The sequence below is a fragment of the Psammomys obesus genome, unplaced genomic scaffold (genome assembly GCF_907164565.1).
Source record: "Psammomys obesus unplaced genomic scaffold, mPsaObe1.curated_primary_1811, whole genome shotgun sequence".
NCBI classification, from domain to species: Eukaryota; Metazoa; Chordata; class Mammalia; order Rodentia; family Muridae; genus Psammomys; species Psammomys obesus.
Window position 1 is genome coordinate 13,956,925 of NW_026592666.1, and position 15,975 is coordinate 13,972,899.

Genomic DNA, 15,975 nt, shown 5'->3' on the forward strand with positions numbered 1-15,975 from the left:
CTGTGGAGAAGGCTGTCAAGGCTGCAAACACACTGTCCTCTCTAATGACAGGAAGCAGACTGGGAAGTATTTAAGCCCGGCACTGATCTCTGGGAGTGCAAAGCATGCCTGGGAAGGAGGAAAACCTCCTGAAATACCCAAGAATCTGCCCTTCTTTGGCATATGGACACAATGATCCAGAGGGCCTGCCAATGTGCAGAAACAAACACACACATATGCCTCTAATGCTCTGATAAAATTAGGTGATTAGGTTGTGTGCAGTTGTGACTTCCTACCAAAGAGGTAGTCATAACTCCAGCCCGGAACTTCGTCTTCTCCACCCCCATCCCCATTCAGAGACACTGTGGCAAGCTCTGCTCCAAGGCTGATGATGTGCGGCTCTTGAGCTCGAGACTCTGGTGCCAACAACCTCAGCTTTACCTTGCCTTTCTATCTATACCTAGGACTAATGTTTAGTCTGTACCTGAAGGTTTAACCACAGAATGACCATGTGTGCAAATGCCTTCACCCCACACTTAAAGCCAGAAGGGTGAAGCACAGTGGACGTTTTCAGACAGGAGGCCCTCACAATTTACAGCTAACAGATGGGAGTGTGTTGGGAACCTGAAGAAAAGCAGATAAGAACAAATCCATTGCTCTGAAGAGATCAGTCAACTCCACATTATGGACAGGAGAGCAGCAGCAATAGCAGGAGCTGCCTCTGTCTGAACAGTGACTGGCTGGGTGCTGAGTTCAGTGCCTCCATCCTTTGGTTGTGATTTTGCAGGACTGTAGGAGGTGGGTGTAAGGATTTACCCTCCCTCCAGTGAAGTTGTCTAGATCAAAGGTCAAGGGTCTCAACCTCCCATGAGAGGCAGAATTTAGCCATAGACCTGCTTCAGAATCTGAGTCCTTGAAGGAATGACCAACGGGAGTAAGGAGAAAGGATGAGGGGGAGAGGGAAACAGCAGCATGGTTCTCTGCTGAACAGGAGCTGAGGATGCCAGCAGCAGGCGCAAACGGTCAAGAGTAATGCCACCTGAGCAGAAATGGCAGCTCAAAGCTCCAGTTCTCCATCTGCAATTCCAGCAGCCAAAGGTACACCACCAGCAACAAAGTGTTTTCTTGGTGCCCCTTCACAAAGACTGGGTCCAAAGCGACAAGGAACATGGCCAGTTGGTTTCAATTAGAACTAGTCCAAATTCTATTTCAGAAATGCTGAGTCCTTGATGTTTGGTGTTCCTGGGGAGCATGGGAAATATGCACACTACAGTGGGAACACCATTGCAGGCCTGGCTAAAGTCCAAGAGGGACTCCCTAGGTTGGCAAGGGCTTCGAGCAAGAGTCACCTTCTGCTCCAGAGTCCCTCCATCCTCAGTAGTCAGAAGAGTGGAAAACACCATAGCCCCAAACCACCAACAAAACCAGAAATACGATGACACTGCCCAAACCAACATCCAGTGGTGGACAGGAAGAAGCCTGCACCGGGGCTAATCACAGTAAGCAGACTCAGGCAGTCCCGGACAGACACCATGTGTTTTCTCTCCTCTGTGCGCATAGATGTATATAGATTTGTACATGTGTAGGTGTTCAGATGCCATGAAAGCAGAAGGGAGGCTCCCTAGAGGGCGAGGGGGGGGAGGGGTAGAGGAAGGGGTGGCTAGACGCAGTAGAACACGTGTGGAAATGGCCTGACCAACCAGTGTGGTCAAACATACAAAATCAAAGCTGCGCCTCTGGCCACAGAGAACCCAGGGCGCCAGCTTGCTGAGGTCTGGCGTGGGCCTGCCTCCCTGAGACACTCAGCTTGGTTCAGTACCAGCCTCTCTCCACCAAAGCCCTTGGCCCTGAGGTTTCAACAAAGCAGACCATTTTGCTGTGTGGTTTCCATAGCAAAGTAGAGCAGCTTTGATTTGAAAAACTTAATAAGCCTCCTAAGGTTACTCTTAAGCATGCAAAATATCATCCACACACATTTAAAGAAACACACCAAGGGGCCACTCCCATAGCTTACAGATTCACAAATACACCCTAAGCACACCCCCAAACACACACAGAAAATGTCAGTGAGATTTTAGTTCTGTTAACATTATTTAAGAAAAGCAAATTAATTAAATGTGACAAAATACAATATAAACATTGGCCTCTGCCCTGGGGTTAGTACCTGTTTTGGTTTTTATCTATCTTTTTCTCTTAATTCCTTCGTGTGTGTGTGTGTGTGTGTGTGAGAGAGAGAGAGAGAGAGAGAGAGAGAGAGAGAGAGATGTGTCTGTCTGTAATCAGTATTATTGTTGCCTGTGTTTGGAGAGATGGCTCAGCAACTCGGATCAGCAGCTGCTCGTCCAGAGAACCTAGGTTCAGTTTCTACCCACATGGCAGCTCACGGTCACCTGTAATCTAGTTCAGGGCTCCAGTGCTCTCTTCTGGAATCTGGGCACCAGGCACGGGCATGGTGCGCAGACATGCACGCAGCCAAAGCATCCAGACAGCAAATAAGTAAACCCTGCTGTCACCAAGGTCTCCAGGCTCCTCTGCTCTCTCCCACCGGTACATTTGAAGAACAGGTATCAGGCAGAGTCCTCCTGAGCAGGGTTCACTCTGTTCTCCATTAGGCACCAGTGAAAATGCAGGGTCACGGTGCTAGGGATGACAAGGCTGTGTCCCCACGCCTTCCAGCGCAGTGCGCTGGGGATGGGGGTTGAACTGGGTGGGCAGCTTACAGAGGAAGGCACCCAAGTGAAGCCACCATGTGAGGACACAGGGAGAAGGCAACCATTTGCAAACAAACGCCCCCCTCCAGAACACTCAGACATGACCCCACTACATCCGACCTCAGCTTGCAGCTATGCAGTGGGTGGCCAGGCCAAGGGCGTTCAGCACACGAGGGGGTGGTTCTGCTAGTTCTCACGTGTTTATGTGTGAACAAGAGTCTCGCCTTGTTTACAAGTTACTGCCCGATCGTGCTTGGGGGAAGGCAGGGAACTTTTGTGCTTGTATGTTTATGTATATTCCATCTGATCAAAAGGCAAACAGGCTATGGTTTCTGCCCATTCTGAGGCAGGCTTCTTTTCCTGTGTGTCAGGCCTGCCTGAGTGTTCCCGTCCTCTTACCCATTCGCTGTGATAAGAGCAGTGGCCTGCTGTGACCAGGCAAGAAAAGCCTTCCCACAAGACCATGTCACCGCAGGGGGGAGGCCCACGGGAGCACTTCACTGGGAGGACTCTCCACCGGTTTCTGTTGCTGTGAGTTAGTGCTGTACAAGGGGTATTTACAGAAAGGGTCCATTCAGCCTCAGTCCTGGGCACTGAGAAGTCTGAGACTGGGGCAGCAGTCAGAAAGAATTACCTTGCAACGGGGTGTCCTCTGTGCCTGGAGCACCACACGGCTTGGAAATTACACCTCTGTCTCTTCTTCTGTGACTTTACCTAATCTTTATGTGTGTCCATGCTCATGTATGTACAAGTGCATACTTATGGCAAGTGTATATCTTCAGGGATCACCGTGCAGGCTAGGCTCTGGTCTGCAGCTGTGAGGTCTTCCTGTCTCTACCTCCCTGATACCAGGGAAACAGGCCTGTGCCCTCACACCCAGATTTTTCCCATGTGTGTGGGGATCAGACTCAAGTCCTGGTGCTGTGATGTACACACCAGGCATTCCCTGGGCCACCCCTCCATTTCCCGAGTCTCATCTCCACGATCTGCTTGAATTATTTATTCTGGAATAGAAACACTTAGCAACCCCGAGCTCAGCGCTGCCAATCCTGGGATAAACAGACACGGGGACGGTGTGTCTGGAGCATCGGGTGATTAGTCTAATCGCCTACACCAGATGCCCAAGAAGTAATTAGCACACAGGGACCCTGCCAGGCGCCCAGTAACAAGATATTCTCAGGTTCACGACATGCCTCGGCCACTGCAGCCACACGCAGCCCAGCTCTGCCCGTGGCAGGGCCCTCTCAGGCCCCTCAGACTTAGAGACCACACAGACCAGGACAGCCACCACTGCAGTCTCCCCAAATGTCATTACAATTTCAATTCCTACATCTACCATTTATTTGTTTTTCATTTCTTCATACCTTGATGTTTTCAGTATATGGCTGTGATAAAAATTAGCCTCAACCGGCTCATCAGTCATGTTCTTCTGTGGTGTGTTTTTATTTATTTTTTTTTTTGTTTTCATCAGTCATGTTCTTCTGTGGTGTGTTTTTATTTTTTTGTTTTTTGTTTTCATCAGTCATGTTCTTCTGTGGTGTGTTTTTGTTTTTGTTTTTTGTTTGTTTGTTTTTCAGAAAATTTCTACTCTCAAACTGATGGCAATCCTTCTGCCTCAGCTTCCTAAGTATGGAAATAAAAGGTATGAGCCATCATGCCTAGCTCAGTCACGTTCTTTTAACTTGTACTAAAATAAGATTTTATGATTTTAAGGTTGTTTATAAACCATTGTGTCACCATATCATACTATTCCTTAGCTAAATCTTTATGTTAAAATCAGCTTTCTTGTGTACTTATCTAACCTGAAGAGGTGTAATTTAAAACCCTTACCCTTTGTGCTTGTTAAAGTGTTTGAGTCAATTTGACTCATGCTAGGGTCATCTGGGAGAAGGGAACCCCAATAGAGAAAACACCTTACCAGACTGTCCTGTAGGCATTTTCTTGATTAATAATTGGTGGGAGGACAGCCCACTGTGGCTGGGGCCATCCCTGGGCTGGTGTCCTGGGTGCTGTAAGAAAGCAGCTGAGCAAGCCATGAGAGCAAGCCGGTGAGCAGCACCCCCATGGCCTCTGATCCCACTCCTGAGTTCCTGCCCTGACCTCCCGCAGCGACAGTGTAATCAGGACATGAGAGCCAAATAAAACTTTGCCTCTTTACATGTCTCTCGGTCATGGTGTCTATCATATCAATATTAAGCACTAGGATATATTTATTCATTTAGTGTGTGTGTGTGTGTGTGTGTGTGTGTGTGTGTGTGCGCGCAAATATGGGTGTTCACATGACATGGCATGTAAATGGAGATCAGAGGACAACTGCTGGCACATGGGTCCAAGGACAGAACACTACTGTCAGGCCTGGTGAGAGGTGCCTTAATATAGGGCCATCACTGTGATCAAAGATGATTTCTTTTTTAATTTCACTGCAGCTTGTCTGGGATAAGCAACCCTTTGGGTACCAGAACTTCAGTGTTCAAACCAGCACAAAAGCAACCCATCATTTAATTCATCACTTTTTAAAATTTGGCATTCTGAAGCTGTTCAGGACACTGTCCAGACAGTGTACCAACTGCTGGTGTTAATCACAGACTCTGGAAATTCAAAATCACTGGTGACTTGTCCCTCAGGTATTTCCTTCAGCTTGTCATGTGGAAGATTTCAGAGACACTGAAGAATGGGAAGGGGCATAAGAAAGCAGCATCAGCCCACTGTCCAGCACCTCCCTGCCGTCTGGCACCTCCCCTCTGGTCCACCCCCACTGTCCAGCACCTCCCCATGTCTACCACCTCCTGCTGTCTTTCCTGTTGGGAGCCCTCTTCCAGCCTGCTTTGATATTTAGATCTCATCGGAAAGACTGGCCTTCTTTGGAGTCAGTGAAGAATTTCCAAGTCTATTTCACCTTTTGTTTGAGACAGCAGGTGGGGTGTCCTTGTCTAGGACACACCTTTTGCTTGACTTTCTTGTAAACTTACTCATTTGTCCTGAGGGGCTTTTGCTCTAGTTTAAAAGGAGTCTGTTGGAAAGGTCCCAGGTGTTGTGTGTTGGTTTATTAATTTCACTCCTGACTCAAGAACCATTTGACTCTGCCAGTGGGCTCCAGCACTCTCCCCACTGTCCACAACCTCCCTGCTGTCCACCTCTTCGCTGTCCACCCCCCACTGTCCACCACCACCCACCATCTAACACCTCCCCGCTGTCCAGCAATGGCCATCAAGCACTGTTGTTGCTGCACACAAGTCTCCAGGGCAGAGGTAGGTGCACCCGGGGCTCGCCCACTAGGTGAGCACCAGGGAAGACACAGACCTAGTGTCAAAAGAACAGAAGATGCAAAGCGCTCTGAGGAGCTCCTGAGATTGTCTTCTAGTCTACATATGCATGCACACATGGGCATACACACCACACACGCACACATATATGAACACAGACAAACAAAGACACACACACATGTGAGGAGCACAGCCAAGGCTGCTCATCTATGGGGCTGTATGGCTTTCACCTAGAACTGACCCCATGGACGTCTGGGCCAGAGAGACACCGAGTAGAGAGCGGGTGGCCAGCAGCATGATGGTGGGGAAGGTGCCAGCGGCTCTTTTCTCCTGATGGAGCAACCATAATGTTTGGAACACACTCAGGAATTCCCCGCAGACATGTAAACACAACCTGCAAGGCGGAATGCTCTTCCTTCAGTGTTCTTTCCTCCTAGTAAGGAGGTGAAAACAGACCTCCTGCAAGCCTTGATTCTGAGACAGTACTGTTTAAAGAGCCTCCTCACTTGGAAACCATCACTGCAGAGACACATCTTGCAAACCTGGTCCATGTGCCCCTTGCCACCCCAGCACGGGATCTGGCATCCCTGGTTGCATTCCCTTCTGGAAAACGGCCCTCCTCAATTTCAAGTACATTTGGCTTTTTCAATGATAGGGTTTCAATTCAAAAGGATAACAGTGCTCAGAACTAAAAATGTTGCCATCTAATTAAGGCAGGGTGCACAGTGCGCCTCTCTCCCCTAACAGTATCTGTGCTCTGAAAATGACTCCATAAAGGCTCTTCATAAAATCCTTTCTTTTCCTGGTGGAAGAACAATTGCAGCAAGAGATGCTGCGGGCACAGAAGGACAAAGGAATGCTACAGAAAACGAGCAAGGGAGATATGAGAAGAGAGGATGGGGAAGGGCTGTTTAGCTGCATGAAAATAAAAGCATGTATTTGCCTTCTGCGTGCAAGGCTTCCCTAAGCATGAATCCCTACTCCATCTGGGAGTGAACAGGGGATATTGCCAAGGGCTGGCCCAGTGGAAGAGAAGCACAGAAGGCTGAAAAGTCATGACACTTGCATGCTTGTTGGTTTTTACATAAGACACCATTCCATCAGATTCATTATTTGCCCATGTGTCCTTCATAAGAAATCAAACTCAGAAAATATTTATCAAAGAAAACTTCCGCCTATCACAGAGTAGGCATATGCCAAGTCATCCATGTGCTTCCAAATTCCTAACATGAAGCCTAAGCAGAGGAATTTGGGGAAGGGGATGGGTCATGCCTTCCTGACTACGGGCCTCATGAATGGACCACAGAGGAGGCCCTACTCTTCACAGCATGCAAGGAAACAGCAGACAGCTATGAACAAGCAGTTACTAGGTAAATCTACCAGCACCCTGATCTTAGATCCTCCAGGACTGTGGGAAATAAATTCCTATCCATGATATCAACAAGTGCAATGTGTTACAGCACCTACAATGGAAGGAGTATGAGCACCCTACACATGCAAGCATGAGCATGTATGTACACACCACAAACATGCACACACGTGCTCTCGATTCAGGATATTAGGAAAAAGATTTACATATATATGCACAGCATTTTATTTGTACCAAAGTATAATTTAAATATCTGATTTTGAAGTAAGCTCTAAGTCTACTTCAAAAGTGACTCCTAAGGTGCACATGGCTTCCACTGAACTGCTAAAGAAGCTTTCAAACTGCAGTCTCTGTGGCCCTCAGTTACAGGGTCGCCAGCTGAACGAATTGTGCCTAGCACAACTGCGTTTCACCCACACCCTCTGTAAACGTATCACGTACGTTTTAAAAGTGGCCATGATGACAGCGGCGTTGTGTTCTCCCCACAGACGTAAACCACAGTCAGGAAAGAAGTTTAAGTACAGAGCAGGGACGAGGAGAGAAACACCTACAGTGTGGCTCTGGCTGTGCCCTGCTCTGCACCCACGGCTTAGGTGGCTTGGACTCTCTGGATAGTTTCGTCTTCACACAGCTTTACAGTGCAAGTATGTAAAGTGAGATGGGGCGCTCCCCGGCCATCTCCATCCCCCCTCATGCTCACAGGCACCCACTGGCCAAGCAACTGTCTACTTCTCTTCCGTCAACATGGGACTCCCTTCTGTCTAGGCTTTCCAGGTCATAGAGTGTGTCTGATGTTGTTCTTTCAGCATCCTCCAATTGTAATACCCATGATCACTAGTGGGTGTAAAACACCTATCACCGGGTGACAGTCCATACATTACTGCAGAGGCCATGCATGCAGACGTATCCACCGCTTAGATAAAGGGACAAGTGCAGCTGAGAACTGAGGACACAGCTGTGGGGCCAGTGCGGGAGGAATGCCGTGCTATGGCTCTAAAGGTCTCAGCATTTGTCCAGGCTCCTGTGGCTTGGGCCATCCTTTGGTCTTTTTTTATAGCCGTCTGCTAGTGGCACTGTCAGCCTTGGTCAAGAAGTTTCTCTTTGTAGTAAGTGGCAAGAAGTTTATGCACAGACTCATAATTGGTCAAAGGGATGAAAAGAAGCAAATATTGAGTATCTGGACCCAAATTAGAGATTTTTTTTTATAACTCACAACAAGGCCCAGGAAATATTGCAGCAGAGGGACTGAAAAGAATGGAAAAGCTGGCTCCTCTCTGAGGGCCCACGGCAGTTAAAGATTCCAGGGGAAGGGGAATGGTTTTCCTCATGCTCCAATAAATAACCTCCCTGCCATGCTCATGCAAGCAACCATAATTAAGTGGTGTACACACACACACACACACACACACACACACACACACAGGAGTTATTGGTGAGAATGGTTTCAACACAAGGTGGTGGGGACCAGAGAGGATGATTGGTAAAGATGGTCACAATACCTTAACTACATCTTTAAAGTTATCAAATGCTACATTAAAACATTAAAATAAAACAATGTAAGAGATGGTAACACATATGCAAATTTCCATGGTTTTAGCATCACTCAATATTTAATCTAAATATACTATACTTCATCTAAAAATTATTAATATATTAATAATATCAATGTATATAATATAAATTTAATATACAATTTATATTATAAATTATACAATTTAATAAATTAATGTTAATTTATATATCAAAATATGTTAAATAATAAAATATATTAATTTGTCTCAGTTAATTTTGTGTATTTGATTTTTCTTTATATAACATACTTTACAACATTAATCACATTACCTTCAAAACAATTAAGTACCCTAAATACATCAAATATCGAGAGTTAAGTCTAGCTTGGTTCTTACTTGTAGATATCTTCCTAGCTTTAATAAACCCTTCCTAATGACTCAATACTGTTACAAGTAGCAGGGTTGTCCGTTGGTGAAGCTATTTGTGTCCTGGGTAGGTTACTGAGGCTCTCTGGGCCTCAGTTTCCCCATCTCTGAAGTGGGGTAGTGAGGCCGTGGCAGAGCCATCAGTAAAGCCTGATGTGTGTATGTGATACCATGGTGGGCTTCCTAACCGTCTGTACCCTGTGCATTCCTATGCTCATGCACTCTGAATCATCTGTGACAGCGAAGATTTCATTTATACCGTCTAATTTACATTTGAGGAAAGAGTCGGCCGACGCGTGTTTGTTATAACACAACCCTGTGGAGAGCCTGCTCACGGCATCCTACTGCTTCAGAGCTGCGAAGGACAAACATTCGCCCACAACATCCCTGTGCCCTCAGCGTTAACAACTCTTCTCGGATTATCTTTGCTTTTCCATTTTTACAGGCACCTTACAGGAAACTGTCACTGTGTCTCAGAAGCACACTGAGGAGGGCAGAAGACTGTTGTTTACAACGGCTAAGGCTGATGGCAAGCCTCGTGCACGACACCTTGCCCACACCAAGCAGCACTGTTTTATGAAGCGTGTGATGTGTGGTGTGGTGAAGCTTAGTCAAAGGGTGCTTGCCTGACACACACAAAGCTGTGGGTTTGAGCCCCGGCACTCATCAGCAAGTCAGAGGAATGCACAGCAGCAGCAGTCCCAGGACTTGGGAGGGAGAGGCAAGAGGGTTGGGAGTTCAAAACCATCTTTGATTACATATGGGAGAAGCCTAGTCTGCATGAATTCCCATCTCAAAATAGTTCATTATGTTATTGTTTCTACTGTTTGTATTTTACAAATAAGGAGACTGAACTATAAAAAGTCATGTGGCTAACCTATGGTCACATGGCTTGGTCTGTGACAGATGTGCATTGTGGACTTTGATGCTGGCTTTAAGATCCATTTTGGTCCCTCACAGAGGAGGAGACAGTCAGAGACCCCGAATCATGAATCGATAACCCACCCACAGAGCACCTTCCTTAGCTGGCACGGAGGGCAAGCATTTACCTTCTTTATGAACACGCTGCGCCCCACCACGCCAAGGGCTAAAACCAGGCTCTTCTGGGTTCAAGCCTGCCTTTCTCCAAGGCTACTGAGAGTTTACAGCATGCAGAGAATAGAGGTATCTGCAGAAGAGTACCCTGTTTGAAACCCTGGAGAGGAGGTTTCCAACAGCAGGGAACAGAGAACATGGTTCGCTGCCTATTGGCAGTCCTTGCCACCAGCTCTTGGCTGGAAGCCTTCCCCTACTCCCTAAGCCAAACAGCACACATGGGCAATTTTCTGTTTTCTATGAACCCTGAGCCTGGCTGATTGACGCTCACATCATCCCCACCTTTCCAGGGATGAAGGGGCTAGGATAAGCCATAAACGCTGTCCCTTCTTCCCCACACAGAGGACCCCAGCCACAGCTTCATCCCAAGTGAGTGTTTAGACAGTCCGGGAGCTTGGGTCTCATCTTGAAATTTGGTAAGAGAAACTAATTTTTATAAGTCCTCAGACCGCTGCTGATCGCATCAAGAATTTTTTGCTTATCTTCCCTCTAGCACCCTGGGATAAAAGAAAACTGAGGGTGAAAACCCCAATAACCCAGTAGCAATCACCTGAAATGTGGACTGTGTGCCCTGTGAACCCTTTATGGCTTATGTGACCGTGGCTGTGACAATGCCTTCCTGCCACACCCACTTCCAGCGTGTCTGATAAATTAATGTCAGATAAAACTACATTTGTCAGTCTTGAATCCCATTTGTGTTGTGTTTTTGTTTTGTTCTGTTCTGTGCTACATCAGACAGTGTTCTTCATGACTCCTGATTTTAGTGTGCACATAAAGACAACTAAAGGACATGGCATCGTTCCTGCCAGGACTGTGTTTAAATGACCTCCTCTCTTCAGCCTTCCTGACATAAGCGGTCATAGGTGAAGAGAGGCCAGGGAAAGTGCCGGGTCACACGGGCTCTGTTGGTCCAAGGTATACACCCATTTCTTACATGGAGCACTATGCATGCCAGGGACAGGGCAAGACAGGGAGGTTCCCCATGGACAGACTGAAGTCAGTCCCGGTCCACTGAGGTAGGTGTCTTTGGGAGCATGCAAAACATGTGGAGTCAGATGTCTTTTGCAGCTGGGGTATTTGCATGATAGGCACTGGTGCCAACCTGTTCGCTCACTTCCTTAGTGATGTTGATGGTTGTACTAAAAACGTGGTCGTGTGGGGCTGCAAAACAACTGAGCAACAAGTACAAAGATGAGACAGCTCAGCGGCTCTGGGCTTGTCACCATTAGAGAGGCCAGCTGGCATGGCAGGCCTTTCTCTATTGTTTCGAGAAGGCCCTGCCACCATAGCTAAGAGGGCTTGCCTGCCTGAACTATACAAATAAGTGCAGTTTGAGCCAGATACTCGCCTCTGCAGGAGTGTCCCGGATGAGTATGCCTGGGTGACTGTGGCCTTGTCACAGCCTTCTGCTGGTAGAGTTTACGTTTTCTGTGTGACTTCATAGGGAGGGAACAGGAGCTCCGGCACCCTCAGCCCCTTGAGCCTTTTCTCTCTGCCAACTTCTCCTCTATTAGCAAGTGGCCAAAGCTGGCAAAATCTTAGGGATCCCTGACATATACACAGAGCCTCCTGGGAGATGATGTCTGAGAAGGGGAATAATCCAGACGGCAGAGATCAAGAAAGGAGGCAAACAATGGGTTTCACTCGCCAGTGTTGTGCCCTGCATTGCGAATAGATCTATGACGCCATGGGGACCCACCTCAAAAGTGCTGCAACTAAACGCAGAGATGCCTGCCCCTACGTTCCCAGCAGTGTTCTGAGCAGCCCCTGAAAGCCACTTTCTCTGGGAAATCCTCCACAGTAATTCAGGAGTGTGGGAGACTACTGCAAGAGCCCATGCTGAGTTTTACACACACCTGCCACATGGAGCACATGCTTGTGTAATTCTCACATACACGGCACATAGGCACACACAACACATACATCACTCCCCATGTACACCAGCCATGTACCAAATACACCTCACAAATGCATGTGTAGGGACACCTTTGACGCTGCTGCTGAGACAACTCCCTAGCTCAGGCTAAATTTGCTAAGTCACTGTTCTTTCCTCTTTTGTGAAAATGCTGCCCTGGCTGTGTTGTGTCCCTGCTTCTGTGGTTTGGGACTCTCACCTGTGATGTACAATTTGCAGCACTGAGGGTAGATCATGCTCTCAGGAGGATGCTGCTTTGTGGTCTGGGTCTTTGGCCTCCTGGGTTATTTGAGGGCATCGACCCCAGCTGCTGACTACACATTACCTCAGGGTCCTCAGGAGACCCAGCAGAATCACAAGTGGCCTGTCCCGATGACACGTGGGATGATGGAACACAGACAACCAGTTCAGTCAGTGATAGACTATGAAAGCACCTCTCTCTCCTCACACAAGTGTTCTTGGGGTGCAGGTCCATCAGGTCAGACACTCCACAACCTCCAAACCTCCCTGAACCCTGTGCTTTCTGTTCTGTGGATGAGGCTCCCATCACTAAAAGTCTATGTAAAAAAAAAAAAAAAATCAGACATCATGCATGTAACCCGGACCTAGGGACATTCCAGGTCTCATTGGTTCCTACATGTGCTTTACATGTTGATATTCCTCTGTAATGTTTCTTTCAGGCAGTAATTCCCTGGCATATCTGAAGCCACACATGAAGCTTGCCAATGACAGCTGAGTCCTTCATGTCACATGAATCATGACCTCATTACCCCTTTGACTCCAGAACTACCCAAATAGTGAATAGCAGATGAGCTTGAATATGCTCAGTGCTGGCTGTGAAATGAAACCCTAGAAGCTAAGAAGGGTGCTGTGGTTCCCAGACTGTGGATGCCCATTGCTAGACTCCCACCCTGGAACAGTTCCTGAGCCAACATCTCTCTTTCTGTGATAACAGACTGCGCCCGAGACCTTCAGCACAGTTTGGTGAGGTGTGCTGAAGAGAAGCCTGTCCCTGTTTGCTTACCTATCTTTTCATTATGTTTCCTTCCTTCCTGAATGCAAAGGCTTTCTTACATCATGCCCATTTCCTAGAACTTTCCCTCCCTGGGCAATATCATCTGTGACCGGATGCCTCTGCCCATTCCGCTGTCCTCGGTACACTACTCTGCAATCTCTTCAGGACAGACAATCCCTGAGATGGGCCAATGGGGCTCCTCAGAGTTACCCATGGGTTATCTGTGACATCCAGACATGCTTATATCCCAACTCTACACAAAGGTTTCATGAAAACTGCCAGTGTGTGTTCTTCCTTATTTCACAGGGTCAGCAAACCTCTCCCTTCCATCCCAATGTGGGAGGGAGACAGCCATTCTTAGGCCTGTACGGATGGATCCATCAGATAAAGCTCTTGGGTCCTCTCCAAACAGGGGTTTTCAGCTGGGGAAACCACAGAGGGAGGCAGCTGCTGCAGGGACAGCATGGCATCTGCTTTCTCCATTTTCCAAATCGGATCCCCTTCTGCTGTGACTTTGATGTTAGTGTGCCCGAGCCCCTGGGGAGACTCTCACAACTTTATCAGCAGAAGCAGAGATAAAGTGCCAGGCCTTCACATCACCGCCTCCCTACATGGGAGGGAATTCTCAATGGGCACCACGGACAAAACTCACAAAGACAGACAAGGTCATTGTTCCCTAGAATTGCATCTTAGGGTTCTTTGCGGCATCAAGGACTCCGTGCACTCTGAGAGCCAAACCACTCTATTTTTATGGGGCCACATTAATATTCAAACGGTTTTTGCTGCTCTACAGGACAGAAGGACATTAAATCATGCAGGCAGCCCCCATGGCTCACTGTTCCAGTCTCAGTGATATAAAAAGACAGCAGGTCAGAGTCCACCATACTTAAGAGGAGGTAGGGTTTGTGGGTGTGTTGTGTACACACAACTCTAAGCCTCCATCCAGTGCACTAGAGTCTGAGAGCAAAGGTGAAGCCATGTGGAATGGGTAATGTCCAGGTGGCCACAACAGATGTTAAGATCTTTGGGGTAATTACATGAGTCCTACTCTTAGGCTTCCAAAGAATTCTTTGCAAAGATAATGCAGAAGAAACTTCAAGAGTATAGAAGAAGCACAACCTGTCTGTGAGTGGGCCTCAGGCCTCCTACAGCCTCCATTATCCCCATTCCCACTCTCACCCCAAAGAGCATTTGGCTTGGGTACAGCACAATATGCAGCGAGTTCCTTGGGAAGGACATGACAGAGTCCCTTGAACCAGTCCTGCTGCTCTTTGCTTATTTTCTCACCAAGATGAGCAAGAGCAGTGTGCTGTGGGAAGACATCATGAATAAGGCCTGCATCTGTAACCCACCACCTCTGTGGAGGGAAGGGAGGGAGAGACGGAGGGGGAAGCCCACAGGCCAGCTGGCCTGGAGTCAGTGGCCAACAGCAGTGAACAAGAGGCCTTGTCTCAAGTAAGATGCAAGGGAGGACTGACATCTGAGGTGTCCTCTGTATCCTCTGACCTCCACTAGTGACGTCTGTATATACACACACACACACACACACACACACGCACACGCGCACACACACACACATACACTCCTTGCAGAGGACAAATATCCATTTCCTTAGCCAAGATTCCCAAAGACCCTCTGGCCCACAGATTTGCACAAGCCTGTTGCTCACATACTCAATGCACTTTGGCTGCTGTAAACTCAGGTGGCCCCCAGGCCCTCAAAGTTAAGCTTCCCAGCACCAGGAGACCAGCATGCCCACTCAGCATGACCTCATTTGATCTCACTAGTCGACCTGTGATTGCATAAGCACAGAGATTGCACAACACTGTAAAGCCTCTCCCTCCCCAGGGAAAATGCTGAGGCCTGAAGCAGATGTGTAGCTTTGTGATGGCGGAGTAGCCTCCAGTCCACCAGTCAGGTCAGCATGAGGGTCCGTCCTTCTTTGCTCAGAGTGCCCTCTGCTTAGCCATGTCAATATGAAGACCCTTTCTCTTCAACACTGAACAAATTAACTATTGTCTCAGAATATCCCGATTTGCCAACCAGATGCCAGAGGAGAAGACTAGCAAACCATGACTGCTGGTATGCATAGATGAGTATTTATTCTCATCACCACAATCATGGGCACTCCTGAAACTCGGCGTTTTTCAGACAGGAACAGATTACATGATTAATCAGCAATGTGGCAAGAACTTATCATCCACTGAAGTGTGAGGGGTTTATCAGGTTCTCTCTAAGTCACTACTACAGCCAGGCTTGGCATCACAAGCCTATAATACAAGCTCTCAGGAGGCTGAGGCAGGAGGATTGCAAACTCAAGCCATCCAGGATAACATGAAGAGACCCTTCAGAAAATGAGAAGCACAGAAGGTCTGTGGACAGAGTTGTGTGGTGAACGAAAACAAAGAACTAAACTGAAACCACGGGTCGGTTCTGTAGTTCTTCAGTGTATTTTCAGGGTGACATGCCTTCGTTTTCATTAGGGTCTCTTGGCTGTTTGACGTGAAGTGACAGGTGCCAGAGTTCATTCAGGTAATCAAGAAGCAGAAATGAAACAAGGGATCCCCATAAAGGGCTGAGCTCCTGCCAGTCTCTATGGACCAACAGGAAGCCATAGTTAGCCAGGGACAGCACTGAAGAGCAAGTGTGTGTGTGTGTGTGTGTGTGTGTGTGTGTGTGTGTGTGTGTGTG

At 47.7% G+C, this 15,975-nt stretch overlaps 1 protein-coding gene across 3 annotated transcripts in view; it reads right to left on the minus strand.

The window, feature by feature from the left end:
- Nucleotides 1–15,975, minus strand: part of Dscam (DS cell adhesion molecule) — a 527,122-nt gene that overhangs the window by 402,066 nt on the left and 109,081 nt on the right. The gene's annotated exons all lie outside the window — the stretch shown is intronic.